Consider the following 16658-nt stretch of genomic DNA (forward strand, 5'->3'; position numbering starts at 1 on the left):
ACACAGCTGTTGAAGAACCTTATTATACACACCTCAGCTGCTTAAGAATCTCATTATAAACACCTCAGCTGCTACAGAACCTTATAATACCAAAGTCAGCTGCTGAAGACCTTTATAATGCAAACCTCAGCTGCTGAAGAGCCTTACAATACACATCTCAACTGCTGCAGAACCTAGTACACACCTCAGCTGCTGCAGAACCTTATAAATATGCATCTCAGCTGCTTTAGAGCTTTATAATACACATCTCAGCTGCTGCTGAACCTCATAATACACATCTCAGCTGCAGCAGAACCTCATCATACACACCTAAGTTGCTGCAAAACTTTATAATACATCTCAGCTGCTGCAGAACGTTATAATACACACCTCAGGTTCTGAAAATTTTTAATAGACCTCAGCTGCTACAGAAGCTTATATTATACACCTCAGCTGCTGCAGAACCTAATATTATGCATCTCAGCTGCTTTAGAACCTTATAATACACACTTCCGCTGCTGCAAAACCTCATTTTACACCCCTGAGGGTCTGCAGAACCTTTTAATGCCCACCTCAGCTGCTGTAGAACCTCAATACACATCAGCTGCTGTAAAAGCTTGTAATATAAAACTCAGCTGCAGAAGAGCCATATATAATGTATCTCAGCTGCTACAGAACCTTATATTACACATCTCAGCTGCAGCAGAACCTCATCATACACAACTCAGTTGCTGCAGAACCTAAGTTCAGCTGTTGATGAACTTTATAATGCACACCTCCGCTTCTGCAGACTTTCATAATACACCTCAGCTGCTGCAGAATCTGATAATACACACCTCAGCTGCTGCTCATATTACACATCTCAGCTGCTGCTCATATTACACATCTCAGCTGCAGCATAACCCTTTAATACACACCTTAGCTGCGCAATAACCTTATAATATGCATCTCAGCTGCTTTAGCTCCTTAAAATATACTTCTCAGCTGCTGCAGAATCTTATCACACACCCCAGCTGCTGCAGAACCTAATACACACCTTAGCTACTGAAGAGCCTTCTTAAATATGCATCTCAGCTGCTTTAGAACCTTATAATACACACCTCAGCTTCAGCAGAACCTTTTAATACACACCTCAGCTGCTGCAGAAGCTCCTCATACACAATTCAGTTGCTGCAGAACCTTACAATTCACACTTCGGTTGCTGCAGAATTTTATCACACACCTCAGCTGTTGTACAACCCCAATATATATATAGCTGCTGCAGAACCTTGTAATACACAACTCAGCTGCAGAAGAGCCTTATATAATGTATCTCAGCTGCTGCAGAACCTCATAATACACATCTCAGCTGCTGCAAAAGCTTATATTATACACCTCAGCTGCTGCAAAACCTAATACCCACCTCAGCTGCTGAAGAATCTTGTAAATATGCATCTCAGCTTCTTTAGAACCTTATAATACACATCTCATCTGCTGCTGAACCTCATAATACACATCTCAGGTGCAGAAGAGCCTTAGATAATGCATCTCAGCTGCTGCAGAAACTCATTATACAAACGTCAGCTGTGGCAGAAATTTATAATATACATCTCAACTGCTTTAGAACCTTATAATACACATCTCGACTGCTGCTGAACCTCATAGTACACATCTCAGGTGCAGCAGATCCTTTTAATACACACCTTAGCTGCTGCAAAACATCATCATACATACCACAGCTGCTGTAGAACTTCATCATACACACAGGTGCTGCAGAACCTCATTATACACACCAACTGCTGTAGAACCTCAATACACAGCTGTTGAAGAACCTTATTATACACACCTCAGCTGCTTAAGAATCTCATTATATACACCTCAGCTGCTACAGAACCTTATAATACCAAAGTCAGCTGCTGAAGACCTTTATAATGCAAACCTCAGCTGCTGAAGAGCCTTACAATACACATCTCAACTGCTGCAGAACCTAGTACACACCTCAGCTGCTGCAGAACCTTATAAATATGTATCTCAGCTGCTTTAGAGCTTTATAATACACATCTCAGCTGCTGCTGAACCTCATAGTACACATCTCAGCTGCTGCAGAACCTCATCATACACACCTAAGTTGCTGTAAAACCTTATAATACATCTCAGCTGCTACAGAACTTTATAATATACATATCAACTGCTTTAGAACCTTATAATACACATCTCAATTGCTACTGAACCTCAGTACACATCTCAGGTGCAGCAGAACCTAATATTATTCATCTCAGCTGCTTTAGAACCTTATAATACACACTTCCGCTGCTGCAAAACCTCATTTTACACCCCTCAGGGTGTGCAGAACCTTATAATGCCCACCTCAGCTGCTGTAGAACCTCAATACACATCAGCTGCTGTAAAAGCTTGTAATATAAAACTCAGCTGCAGAAGAGCCATATATAATGTATCTCAGCTGCTACAGAACCTTATATTACACATCTCAGCTGCAGCAGAACCTCATCATACACAACTCAGTTGCTGCAGAACCTAAGTTCAGCTGTTGATGAACTTTATAATGCACACCTCCGCTTCTGCAGACTTTCATAATACACCTTAGCTGCTACAGAATCTGATAATACACATCTCAGCTGCTGCAGAATCTGATAATACACATCTCAGCTGCTGCTCATATTACACATCTCAGCTTCTGCTCATATTACACATCTCAGCTGCAGCATAACCCTTTAATACACACCTTAGCGGCTGAAGAGCCTTCTTAAATATGCATCTCAGCTGCTTTAGAACCTTATAATACACACCTCAGCTTCAGCAGAACCTTTTAATACACACCTCAGCTGCTGCAGAAGCTCCTCATACACAATTCAGTTGCTGCAGAACCTTACAATTCACACTTCGGTTGCTGCAGAATTTTATCACACACCTCAGCTGTTGTAGAACCCCAATATATATATAGCTGCTGCAGAACCTTGTAATACACAACCCAGCTGCAGAAGAGCCTTATATAATGTATCTCAGCTGCTGCAGAACCTCATAATACACATCTCAGCTGCTGCAAAAGCTTATATTATACACTTCAGCTGCTGCAAAACCTAATACCCACCTCAGCTGCTGAAGAATCTTGTAAATATAAATCTCAGCTTCTTTCAAACCTTATAATGCACATCTCGACTGTTGCTGAACCTCATAGTACACATCTCAGGTGCAGCAGAACCTTTTAATACACACCTTAGCTGCTGCAGAACCTCATCATACACACCACAGCTGCTGTAGAACTTCATCATACACACAGCTGCTGCAGAACCTCATTATACACATCTCAGCTGCTGCAGATGCTTATATTATACACCTCAGCTGCTGCAAAACCTAATACCCACCTCAGCTGCTGAAGAATCTTGTAAATATGAATCTCAGCTTCTTTCGAACCTTATAATACACATCTCATCTGCTGCTGAACCTCATAATACACATCTCAGGTGCAGAAGAGCCTTAGATAATGCATCTCAGCTGCTGCAGAACCTCATAATACATCAGCTGCTGCAGAACCTCATCATACACACCTAAGTTGCTGCAAAACCTTATAACACATCTCAGCTGCTGCAGAACGTTATAATACACACCTCAGGTTCTGGAAAATTTTAATAGACCTCAGCTGCTACAGAAGCTTATAATACCCATCTCAGCTGCTGCAGAAGCTTATATTATACACCTTAGCTGCTGCAGAACCTAATATTATGCATCTCAGCTGCTTTAGAACCTTATAATACACACTTCCGCTGCTGCAAAACCTCATTTTACACCCCTGAGGGTCTGCAGAACCTTATAATGCCCACCTCAGCTGCTGTAGAACCTCAATACACATCAGCTGCTGCAAAAGCTTGTAATATAAAACTCAGCTGCAGAAGAGCCATATATAATGTATCTCAGCTGCTACAGAACCTTATATTACACATCTCAGCTGCAGCAGAACCTCATCATACACAACTCAGTTGCTGCAGAACCTAAGTTCAGCTGTTGATGAACTTTATAATGCACACCTCACCTTCTGCAGACTTTCATAATACACCTCAGCTGCTGCAGAATCTGATAATACACATCTCAGCTGCTGCTCATATTACACATCTCAGCTGCTGCTCATATTACACATCTCAGCTGCAGCATAACCCTTTAATGCACACCTTAGCTGCTCAAGAACCTTATAATATGCATCTCAGCTGCTTTAGAACCTCATAATGCACATTTCAGCTGCAGGAGAACTTTTAATACACACCTCAGTTACTGCAAAACTTTATATTTCACATCTCAGCTGCTAAAGAAACTTTTATAATATGTATTTCAGCTGCTTTAGAACTTTATTATACACATCTCAGGTGCTGACGAACCTCATAATACACAAATCAGCTGCTGCAGAATCTTGTAAATATGCATCTCAGCTTCTTTAGAACCTTATAATACACATCTCATCTGCTGCTGAACCTCATAATACACATCTCAGGTGCAGAAGAGCCTTAGATAATGCATCTCAGCTGCTGCAGAACCTCATAATACATCAGCTGCCGCAGAACCTCATCATACAAACGTCAGCTGCTACAGAACTTTATAATATACATATCAACTGCTTTAGAATCTTATAATACACATCTCAATTGCTACTGAACCTCAGTACACATCTCAGGTGCAGCAGAACCTAATATTATGTATCTCAGCTGCTTTAGAACCTTATAATACACACTTCCGCTGCTGCAAAACCTCATTTTACACCCCTCAGGGTCTGCAGAACCTTATAATGCCCACCTCAGCTGCTGTAGAACCTCAATACACATCAGCTGCTGCAAAAGCTTGTAATATAAAACTCAGCTGCAGAAGAGCCATATATAATGTATCTCAGCTGCTACAGAACCTTATATTACACATCTCATCTGCTGCTCATATTACACATCTCAGCTGCAGCATAACCCTTTAATGCACACCTCAGCTGCTGCAGAATCTGATAATACACACCTCAGCTGCTGCTCATATTAGACATCTCAGCTGCAGCATAACCGTTTAATACACACCTTAGCTGCTGAAGAGCCTTCTTAAATATGCATCTCAGCTGCTTTAGAACCTTATAATACACACCTCAGCTTCAGCAGAACCTTTTAATACACACCTCAGCTGCTGCAGAAGCTCCTCATACACAATTCAGTTGCTGAAGAACCTTATAATTCACACTTCGGTTGCTGCAGAATTTTATCACACACCTCAGCTGTTGTAGAACCCCAATATATATATAGCTGCTGCAGAACCTTGTAATACTCATCTCAGCTGCTGCAAGACCTAATACCCACCTCAGCTGCTGAAGAATCTTGTAAATATAAATCTCAGCTTCTTTCAAACCTTATAATGCACATCTCGACTGCTGCTGAACCTCATAGTACACATCTCAGGTGCAGCAGAACCTTTTAATACACACCTTAGCTGCTGCAGAACCTCATCATACACACCACAGCTGCTGTAGAACTTCATCATACACACAGCTGCTGCAGAACCTCATTATACACACCTCAACTGCTGCGGAACCTCATTTTACACAGCTGTTGAAGAACCTTATTATACACACCTCAGCCGCTTAAGAATCTCATTATATACACCTCAGCTGCTACAGAACCTTATAATACCAAAGTCAGCTGCTGAAGACCTTTATAATGCAAACCTCAGCTGCTGAAGAGCCTTACAATACACATCTCAACTGCTGCAGAACCTAATACACACCTCAGCTGCTGCAGAACCTTATAAATATGCATCTCAGCTGCTTTAGAGCTTTATAATACACATCTCAGCTCCTGCTGAACCTCATAATACACATCTCAGCTGCAGCAGAACCTTTTAATACACACCTGGGCTGCTGCACAACCTCATCATACACACATCAGTTGTTGCAGAATCTTATAATATGCATCTCAGCTGCTTTAGAATCTTATAACACACATCTCAGCTGCTGCTGAACCTCATAGTACACATCTCAGCTGCAACACAATCTTTTAATACACACCTCAGCTGCTGCAGAACCTCATAATACATAGATCTTTTGCTGAAGAACCGTAAAATACACACTTCAGCTGCTGCAGAATCTTATCACACCTCAGGGGCAGCGGAACCTAGTAATAAACACCTCAGCTGCTGAAGAACCTCATAATGCACATTTCAGCTGCAGGAGAACTTTTAATACACACCTCAGTTACTGCAAAATTTTATATTTCACATCTCAGCTGCTGAAGAAACTTTTATAATATGTATTTCAGCTGCTTTAGAACTTTATTATACACATCTCAGGTGCTGACGAACCTCATAATACACAAATCAGCTGCTGCAGAATCTTGTAATGTCCAACTCAGCTGCTGAAGAACCTTATAATACACACCTCAGCTTCTGAAGAATTTTAATAGACCTCAGGTGCTGCAGAATATTATACTACACACCCCAGCTGCTGCAGAACTTCATAATACACATCTCAGCTGCTGCAGAAGCTTATATTATACACTTCAGCTGCTGCAAAACCTAATACCCACCTCAGCTGCTGAAGAATCTTGTAAATATGAATCTCAGCTTCTTTAGAACCTTATAATACACATCTCATCTGCTGCTGAACCTCATAATACACATCTCAGGTGCAGAAGAGCCTTAGATAATGCATCTCAGCTGCTGCAGAACCTCATAATACATCAGCTGCTGCAGAACCTCATCATACAAACGTCAGCTGCTGCAGAATTTTATAATATACATATCAACTGCTTTAGAACCTTATAATACACATCTCAATTGCTACTGAACCTCAGTACACATCTCAGGTGCAGCAGAACCTAATATTATGCATCTCAGCTGCTTTAGAACCTTATAATACACACTTCCGCTGCTGCAAAACCTCATTTTACACCCCTCAGGGTGTGCAGAACCTTATAATGCCCACCTCAGCTGCTGTAGAACCTCAATACACATCAGCTGCTGCAAAAGCTTGTAATATAAAACTCATCTGCAAAAGAGTCATATATAATGTATCTCAGCTGCTGCAGAACCTTATATTACACATCTCAGCTGCAGCAGAACCTCATCATACACAACTCAGTTGCTGCAGAACCTAAGTTCAGCCGTTGATGAACTTTATAATACACACCTCAGCTGCTGCTCATATTACACATCTCAGCTGCTGCTCATATTACACATCTCAGCTGCAGCATAACCCTTTAATACACACCTCAGCTGCTGCAGAATCTGATAGTACACACCTCAGCTGCTGTCGAGCCTTCTTAAATATGCATCTCAGCTGCTTTAGAACCTTATAATACACACCTCAGCTTCAGCAGAACATTTTAATACACACCTCAGCTGCTGCAGAAGCTCCTCATACACAATTCAGTTGCTGCAGAACCTTATAATTCACACTTCGGTTGCTGCAGAATTTTATCACACACCTCAGCTGTTGTAGAACCCCAATATATATATAGCTGCTGCAGAACCTTGTAATACACATCTCAGCTGCAGAAGAGCCTTATATAATGTATCTCAGCTGCTGCAGAACCTCATAATACACATCTTAGCTGCTGCAGAAGCTTATATTATACACCTCAGCTGCTGAAGAATCTTGTAAATCTGAATCTCAGCTTCTTTCGAACCTTATAATACACATCTCATCTGCTGCTGAACCTCATAATACACATCTCAGGTGCAGAAGAGCCTTAGATAATGCATCTTAGCTGCTGCAGAACCTCATAATACATATCAGCTGCTGCAGAACCTCATCATACAAACGTCAGCTACTGCAGAACTTTATAATATACATATCAACTGCTTTAGAACCTTATAATGCACATCTCGACTGCTGCTGAACCTCATAGTACACATCTCAGGTGCAGCAGAACCTTTTAATACACACCTTAGCTGCTGCAGAACCTCATCATACACACCACAGCTGCTGTAGAACTTCATCATACACACAGCTGCTGCAGAACCTCATTATACACACCTCAACGGCTGCGGAACCTCATTATACACAGCTGTTGAATAACCTTATTATACACACCTCAGCTGCTTAAGAATCTCATTATATACACCTCAGCTGCTGAAAAACCTTATAATGCTCACCCCAGCTGCTGTAGAACCTCATTATACACAGCTGTTGAAGAACCTTATTATACACACCTCAGCTGCTTAAGAATCTCATTATATACACCTCAGCTGCTACAGAACCTTATAATACCAAAGTCAGCTGCTGAAGACCTTTATAATGCAAACCTCAGCTGCTGAAGAGCCTTACAATACACATCTCAACTGCTGCAGAACCTAATACACACCTCAGCTGCTGCAGAACCTTATAAATATGCATCTCAGCTGCTTTAGAGCTTTATAATACACATCTCAGCTCCTGCTGAACCTCATAATACACATCTCAGCTGCAGCAGAACCTTTTAATACACACCTGGGCTGCTGCACAACCTCATCATACACACATCAGTTCTTGCAGAATCTTATAATATGCATCTCAGCTGCTTTAGAATCGTATAAGACACATCTCAGCTGCTGCTGAACCTCATAGTACACATCTCAGCTGCAAAAGAATCTTTTAATACACACCTCAGCTGCTGCAGAACCTCATAATACATAGATCTTTTGCTGCAGAACCGTAAAATACACACTTCAGCTGCTGCAGAATCTTATCACACCTCAGGGGCAGCGGAACCTAGTAATAAACACCTCAGCTGCTGAAGAACCTCATAATGCACATTTCAGCTGCAGGAGAACTTTTAATACACACCTCAGTTACTGCAAAATTTTATATTTCACATCTCAGCTGCTGAAGAAACTTTTATAATATGTATTTCAGCTGCTTTAGAACTTTATTATACACATCTCAGGTGCTGACGAACCTCATAATACACAAATCAGCTGCTGCAGAATCTTGTAATGTCCAACTCAGCTGCTGAAGAACCTTATAATACACACCTCAGCTTCTGAAGAATTTTAATAGACCTCAGGTGCTGCAGAATATTATACTACACACCCCAGCTGCTGCAGAACTTCATAATACACATCTCAGCTGCTGCAGAAGCTTATATTATACACCTCAGCTGCTGCAAAACCTAATACCCACCTCAGCTGCTGAAGAATCTTGTAAATATGCATCTCAGCTTCTTTAGAACCTTATAATACACATCTCATCTGCTGCTGAACCTCATAATACACATCTCAGGTGCAGAAGAGCCTTAGATAATGCATCTCAGCTGCTGCAGAACCTCATAATACATATCAGCTGCTGCAGAACCTCATCATACAAACGTCAGCTGCTGCAGAACTTTATAATATACATATCAACTGCTTTAGAACCTTATAATACACATCTCAATTGCTACTGAACCTCAGAACACATCTCAGGTGCAGCAGAACCTAATATTATGTATCTCAGCTGCTTTAGAACCTTATACTTATAATACACACTTCCGCTGCTGCAAAACCTCATTTTACACCCCTCAGGGTCTGCAGAACCTTTTAATGCCCACCTCAGCTGCTGTAGAACCTCAATACACATCAGCTGCTGCAAAAGCTTGTAATATAAAACTCATCTGCAGAAGAGCCATATATAATGTATCTCAGCTGCTACAGAACCTTATATTAGACATCTCAGCTGCAGCAGAACCTCATCATACACAACTCAGTTGCTGCAGAACCTAAGTTCAGCTGTTGATGAACTTTATAATACACACCTCAGCTTCTGCAGACTTTCATAATACACCTCAGCTGCTGCAGAATCTGATAATACACATCTCAGCTGCTGCTCATATTACACATCTCAGCTGCTGCTCATATTACACATCTCAGCTGCAGCATAACCCTTTAATACACACCTTAGCTGCGCAATAACCTTATAATATGCATCTCAGCTGCTTTAGCTCCTTAAAATATACTTCTCAGCTGCTGCAGAATCTTATCACACACCCCAGCTGCTGCAGAACCTAATACACACCTTAGCTACTGAAGAGCCTTCTTAAATATGCATCTCAGCTGCTTTAGAACCTTATAATAATACACAACTCAGCTTCAGCAGAACCTTTTAATACACACCTCAGCTGCTGCAGAAGCTCCTCATACACAATTCAGTTGCTGCAGAACCTTACAATTCACACTTCGGTTGCTGCAGAATTTTATCACACACCTCAGCTGTTGTACAACCCCAATATATATATAGCTGCTGCAGAACCTTGTAATACACAACCCAGCTGCAGAAGAGCCTTTTATAATGTATCGCAGCTCCTGCAGAACCTCATAATACACATCTCAGCTGCTGCAGAAGCTTATATTATACACCTCAGCTGCTGCAAAACCTAATACCCACCTCAGCTGCTGAAGAATCTTGTAAATATGAATCTCAGTTTCTATCGAACCTTATAATACACATCTCATCTGCTGCTGAACCTCATAATACACATCTCAGGTGCAGAAGAGCCTTAGATAATGCATCTCAGCTGCTGCAGAACCTCATAATACACACCACAGCTGCTGTAGAACTTCATCATACACACAGCTGCTGCAGAACCTCATTATACACACCTCAACGGCTGTGGAACCTCAATATACAAAGCTGTTGAAGAACCCTATTATACACACCTCAGCTGCTTAAGAATCTCATTATAAACACCTCAGCTGCTACAGAACCTTATAATACCAAAGTCAGCTGCTGAAGACCTTTATAATGCAAACCTCAGCTGCTGAAGAGCCTTACAATACACATATCAACTGCTGCAGAACCTAATACACACCTCAGCTGCTGCAGAACCTTATAAATATGTATCTCAGCTGCTTTAGAGCTTTATAATACACATCTCAGCTTCTGCTGAACCTCATAATACACATCTCAGCTGCAGCAGAACCTTTTAATACACACCTGGGCTGCTGCACAACCTCATCATACACACATCAGTTCTTGCAGAACCTTATAATATGCATCTCAGCTGCTTTAGAATCTTATCAGACACATCTCATCTGCTGCTGAACCTCATAGTACACATCTCAGCTGCAATATAATCTTTTAATACACACCTCAGCTGCTGCAGAACCTCATAATACATACCTCTTTTGCTGCAGAACCGTAAACTAAAGCTTCTGAAGAATTTTAATAGACCTCAGCTGCTGCAGAATCTTATAATACACATCTCAGCTGCTTCAGAACCTCATAATACATATAAGCTGCTGCAGAACCTTATCATACAAACGTCAGCTGCTGCAGAATCTTATAATACACACCTCAGCTGCGGCAGAACCTCATAAAACACATCTCAGCTACTGCAGAAGCTTGTATTATACACATCAGCTGATGCAAAACCTAATACCCACCTCAGCTGCTGAAGAATCTTGTAAATATGAGTCTCAGCTGCTTTAGAATCTTATAATACACATCTCATCTGCTGCAGAACCTCATCATACACACCACAGCTCCTGTAGAACTTCATCATACACACAGCTGCTGTAGAACCTTATTATACACACCTCAACTGCTGCAGAACCTCATTTTATACAGCTGTTGAAGAACCTTATTATACACACCTCACCTGCTGCATAATCTCATTTTATACATATCTCAGCTGCTGTACAATCTCATTATACACATGTGAGTTGCTGCATTATCTCCTAATTCACCTCCGCTGCTGCTGCTAATGATGCAGTACAGAATGGCTTTCATACCTCTACGATACTGAATCATACCTATACTAAATATACATATGCTAAATCATTGCTTGTGATGTGCAGACAGCAGTGATGCCATGTAACGTATGAGTAGAGATGAGTGGACCTGAACTTTAAAGTTCGGTGTTCATATCCAACACTGACTTTACTAGAAAAATAATCAGTGTTTTCTCTAGTCATCCTCCACGACAGCACCACAGGAAACACAAAGAGGTTAAAAAACTCCTCCCCACCTCCCCTTTCCAGTGTTGTTTCTTGTCCCTACTGGGGCACGAAGAGGACCTGTGGTGCTCTGTGGCCAATGACTAGAGTACTGTGGGAAAGTAAAACAATTTATCTTACCACCGGGCAGCTGAGGTCGGAGCTTTCCGCTTCCCTCCTCCATCGCTGCTCCCATCTCCCCTGGATTCGGGACCTGCCTGCTCTCCCTGCGTCTCACATGAGGTAAAGCGGAGCATGTTCGACATGTCAGGGGCCTCCTTGAGCTCCCCGATACCTCCTCCTTGCTAACGTGCGGTGGCAATGGCACGCAGTAAGTGACGTCACCGGCGCACGCGGAGATGACGTACTTCCGGGAATATTCATTCCACCCTAGAACGCAAGCGCTGTTTCAGCCCCGCTACAGCACCAATGGGTTTGCCTTCTCATGGAGAGACCTACCTGGACCGTCTGAGGATGAAGAGTCGCCCATATGGGATTATGGTGCTGGGGCCTCGCACTCACATGTAAGTGCCTGGCTTGAAAACAACCTAAAGTAGGACTGCATAATGGGCAATCTTTTCCGCTCTGTGCTGTAAAACCCAGCGCTACCCCTGATCCAGTAAGTATACTGTGATGGTGGGATGGAGAAAACGTCTAGCCTCAAGTGTATCATGTGCGCTAAGAAACTCCCGTCTTCCAGTAGTAAAAAGCTGTGTCACCCCTACACTGATCAGGTGGTCAGGGAAGAACATCCTTCCCTTATCAGCGGATCAAAAATCTTGTGCGCTAGGTACATTTCTCTTTAGCCTTCTCTCAAACACTACCCTTAGCGGGCCCGGCCCCGAAGAATGGAAGCCAAACCCCATTAAAGTGTCGGTCTCTGTCTCGAAAGAGGACCCATACTTCTCTCCCAGACCCTTAGGTGAGGATTATGACTTTGTGTCCGAAACAGAAGGAGGGCCTGAAAATGAAAGATACTTCTTCTCAGGAGCTGCGGGGAGCTGTGCGAGATACCATGGGGGTTAATGTAGAAAAGACTACGAAGCCAGTGCAGGACATAATGTTCGGCTGCCTGAAAGCCCAATAGTGCAAGATTCCCTGTTCATAAGAATATCCAGGACTAAATCCTTCAGAATAGGAGATTCCGGAGAGACGCCTAGGCACTCTCTTGGAGCTTAGACACTGGTTTCCCACTTGAGGACGATACAGCCGAAACTTGGGAACTTTCTAAAGGGGACGTCTAGGTCTCTAGAGTTGCCAAAAGACAGCATTTCCTTTTGAGGACTTTTCACAGCTCAGGGACCCAATGGATAGGAGGATGAAAGCCTGTTCGTGACATTGTGGGAAACCTTGTTAGTTCTAAGGAACACTAATGTAGCCTCCACAGGTATACAAGATCCCTATATATGTGGCTGGGACGACTTGAAGACCACCTCTCTTGGGACACCCACCAGAGAAGACCTATTAGCTTCCTTTCCACTGCTTCAGAAAGCTACAGGGTTCCTAGTAGACTCCTCGGCTGAATCAGTCCGTGTTGCTGCAAAATTAGCAGTACTTTCTAACTCCGCAAGAAGAGACCTATGACTCAAACTATGGAGTGGTGAATAAACTGCTAAGATTAAAATTTGTAACATCCCCTTCAAGGGAAAGTATGTTTTTGGACCAGCTCTAGACGACCTTCTAGCCAAAGCCACAAAAAAACAATTCCGGAACAAAAACCCAAGAAATTTTTTCATGCTCTCAGGGCCAATTCTCTCATTATAAAGGAAGGGGTAAGTCATAACGGTGGAGCTACCCCAAGAGAGGAGAAAGTAGAAGTATCTTTTCCTCCCAGGAAATGCAAGAGCGTACCCAGCATCAGTATAAGCGATGACTCTGGCATGGCAGGAGGACATCTATCGAGAGTCTTCCCCCAATGGTCAACAGTCTCATGGAACCAATGGGTTCTGAACACCATCAAAGACGGAATGAAGATGGCATTCACCTTCTTTCCTCTACACCGCCTGGTTATCAACCACCCTGCCTCGACGACTTCCTGATACTTGTTCCTTCAGCCCCAATGCTCGAGCAGCATGTACAGAGGAACCTCATGGTACTGAAGGAACTAGGATGGATAGTGAACCAACAAAACTGATCTAAATCCATCTACGAAGAAGATTTTCCTCGGCATCCTACTGGCTTTAGACAGAATCAAATCCAGATTTCGGATCTCCACAGCCAGTGATCAGTAACTTTGAAATTGGCCATGTTAGTCCTAGGATCCATGACATCCTGCATTCAAACAGTAGCCTGGGCTCAGTTCCATACAAGAATGCTCCAAACAGCCATCTTAGCAGCCTGGGATGATTGCCCACGTCTCTATACAGGAAGCTTCCCCTATCTAGACCAATAAAATCATCTCTCCCAAGGTGGATGTCCATGAAAAACCTCCAAGGAGGAGCTGTTGGACTCCGAATTCTCCAGTAACAATAACCACAGACGCCAGCCAGCAAGGGGGGCATGGTGGCGCACATATCCTTCCAGGGGCTCTGAACGCACGAGATCAGTCTAAGGCCCTCAAACTACAGAGAACTAAATTCGGTGGATGAAGCACTCAAGGCAGCATCTCCACTGATCCAGAGATGATGGTGGCTCACCTTTGTCATCAAGGAAGCACTCGTCATAAAAAAGCCTAAAAATGTCTACGAAAATACTGAGCTGAGCAGAGAAGCACCTTCTATTTCTCTCCACATTTCATCTGAAGGGCTCCACAATCATGCAGGCAGTCTCTCAGTCAAAGAGATGTTAACTCGGGCGAGTGGGCTCTAAATTCAAAAGTATTTCAGAACTTAGTGGAGAGATGGGGCAACCCGGAAGTAGTCCACCTTGCAAGACAGCCGAACGCAAAAGTAAACCGTTGTTTTATTTCTAAATCCAACCGATTGGTGTCTTGCCGTGAATGCCCTCTCCCATTTGTGGGAGTTCAATTTAGCCTATGCCTTCCCATCAATTCCAGTGCTGGCAAAGATGCTATTCCACCAAGAGTTCACAAGCTCAGCCTAAAAATGTCTACAAAAATACTGAGCTGAGCAGAGAAGCACCTTCTATTTCTCTCCACATTTCATCTGAAGGGCTCCACAATCATGCAGGCAGTCTCTCAGTCAAAGAGATGTTAACTCGGGCGAGTGGGCTCTAAATTCAAAAGTATTTCAGAACTTAGTGGAGAGATGGGGCAACCCGGAAGTAATCCACCTTGCAAGACAGCCGAACGCAAAAGTAAACCGTTGTTTTATTTCTAAATCCAACCGATTGGTGTCTTGCCGTGAATGCCCTCTCCCATTTGTGGGAGTTCAATTTAGCCTATGCCTTCCCATCAATTCCAGTGCTGGCAAAGACGCTATTCCACCAAGAGTTCACAAGCTCAGCCTAATGGCATGGCTTCTGAAACCAAAATCCTAAAAGTCAGAGACCTGTCGGACAAGGGGATTGAGACGCTACAGAAAAGCCGAAATCTTGTTACGAACGCCATATTTGGGCAAACTATGGCAGACCTTCTCCTTCTGATGTGGATATGAATTACCAGATCCATTTTATCTTAAGGTGGCTCAGATCTTGGACTTTCTTCAGAATGGCTAGACAAAGGCCTAAACCTGGTACCTTCAAGATCCAAATCTCAGCCCGTAGCTTATACTTCGATGAAGATCTAGCAAGCTATCGGTGAGTTAGGTTTATGACTTCAGAAGTGCAACCGAAACAAATTTATCTAGTCCTTCGCCGGGACTTGAATATAGTCTTTAAGGGCCTAACACAACAACCCTTTGAGTCTATCACCTCAACAGATATTGAACCCTGTCCTGAAAAACTGTATCCTAGTAGCAATTACGTCAGCCAGACGAGTTGGTGAATTACAGACCACTACTAGACAGCCGTACCTAAAAATCCTGAACAACAGAATTATCTTCTATCAGGACCACTCATTTCTTCCAAAACTAGTATCGGATTTTCACAGATCCTAAGATATAATACTACCATCTTTCTGTCAGAATCCATGTGACGATAAAGGGGAATTTCATTCCTTAGATGTACGCAGGCTGTTTTTACACTATCTTCAGAGAACCGATTGTGTGAGGAAGAACCATAATCTCTATGTCCACATCATGGGGCGGAATATAGGTACAAATCTGACAAAAAACAAAATTGACACCTAGAGCAGTCAGCAAAGCTTACAAAAACCAAGCTCTATCTTCTCCGAAAGACTTCACAGCTCATTCTACCAGATCGGTGTCTGTCTCTTGGGCCGAGAAGGCTGACGCTTCCATCGAGCAGATATGCAGAGCCGCTATCTGGTGATCAGTCTATACCTTCACAAAACACTAAAAACTGAATTTACTGTCTAAAAAGGACTAAAGGCGGCTTTACACGGAGCGGCATCGCTAGCAATATCGCTAGCGATGGCACCCGCCCCCGTCGTGTGTGCGTCACGGGCAAATTGCTGCCCGTGGCGCACAATCTCACTTGTCCATGTCACATGTACAGCCCTCGCTAACGACGTCGCTATGGGCGGTGAACAACCTCCCCTGAAAGGGGGAGGTTCGGTCGGAGTCACAGCGGCGTCACAGAGCGGGCCACCAATAGAAGCGGAGGGACAGAAAGCAGCCGCATCTCCGTCACTCCCACCTCGGTGCTCGTTGAGGACACAGGTACGCTGTAGTTCATCGTTCCCGAGGTGTCACACATAGCGATGTGTGCTGCCATGGGAATGACGAACAACCTGCGCCCTCAACAACCAACGATTTTTT

Source organism: Anomaloglossus baeobatrachus, unplaced genomic scaffold, assembly GCF_048569485.1.
Source record: "Anomaloglossus baeobatrachus isolate aAnoBae1 unplaced genomic scaffold, aAnoBae1.hap1 Scaffold_237, whole genome shotgun sequence".
In the NCBI taxonomy this organism is placed as follows: domain Eukaryota; kingdom Metazoa; phylum Chordata; class Amphibia; order Anura; family Aromobatidae; genus Anomaloglossus; species Anomaloglossus baeobatrachus.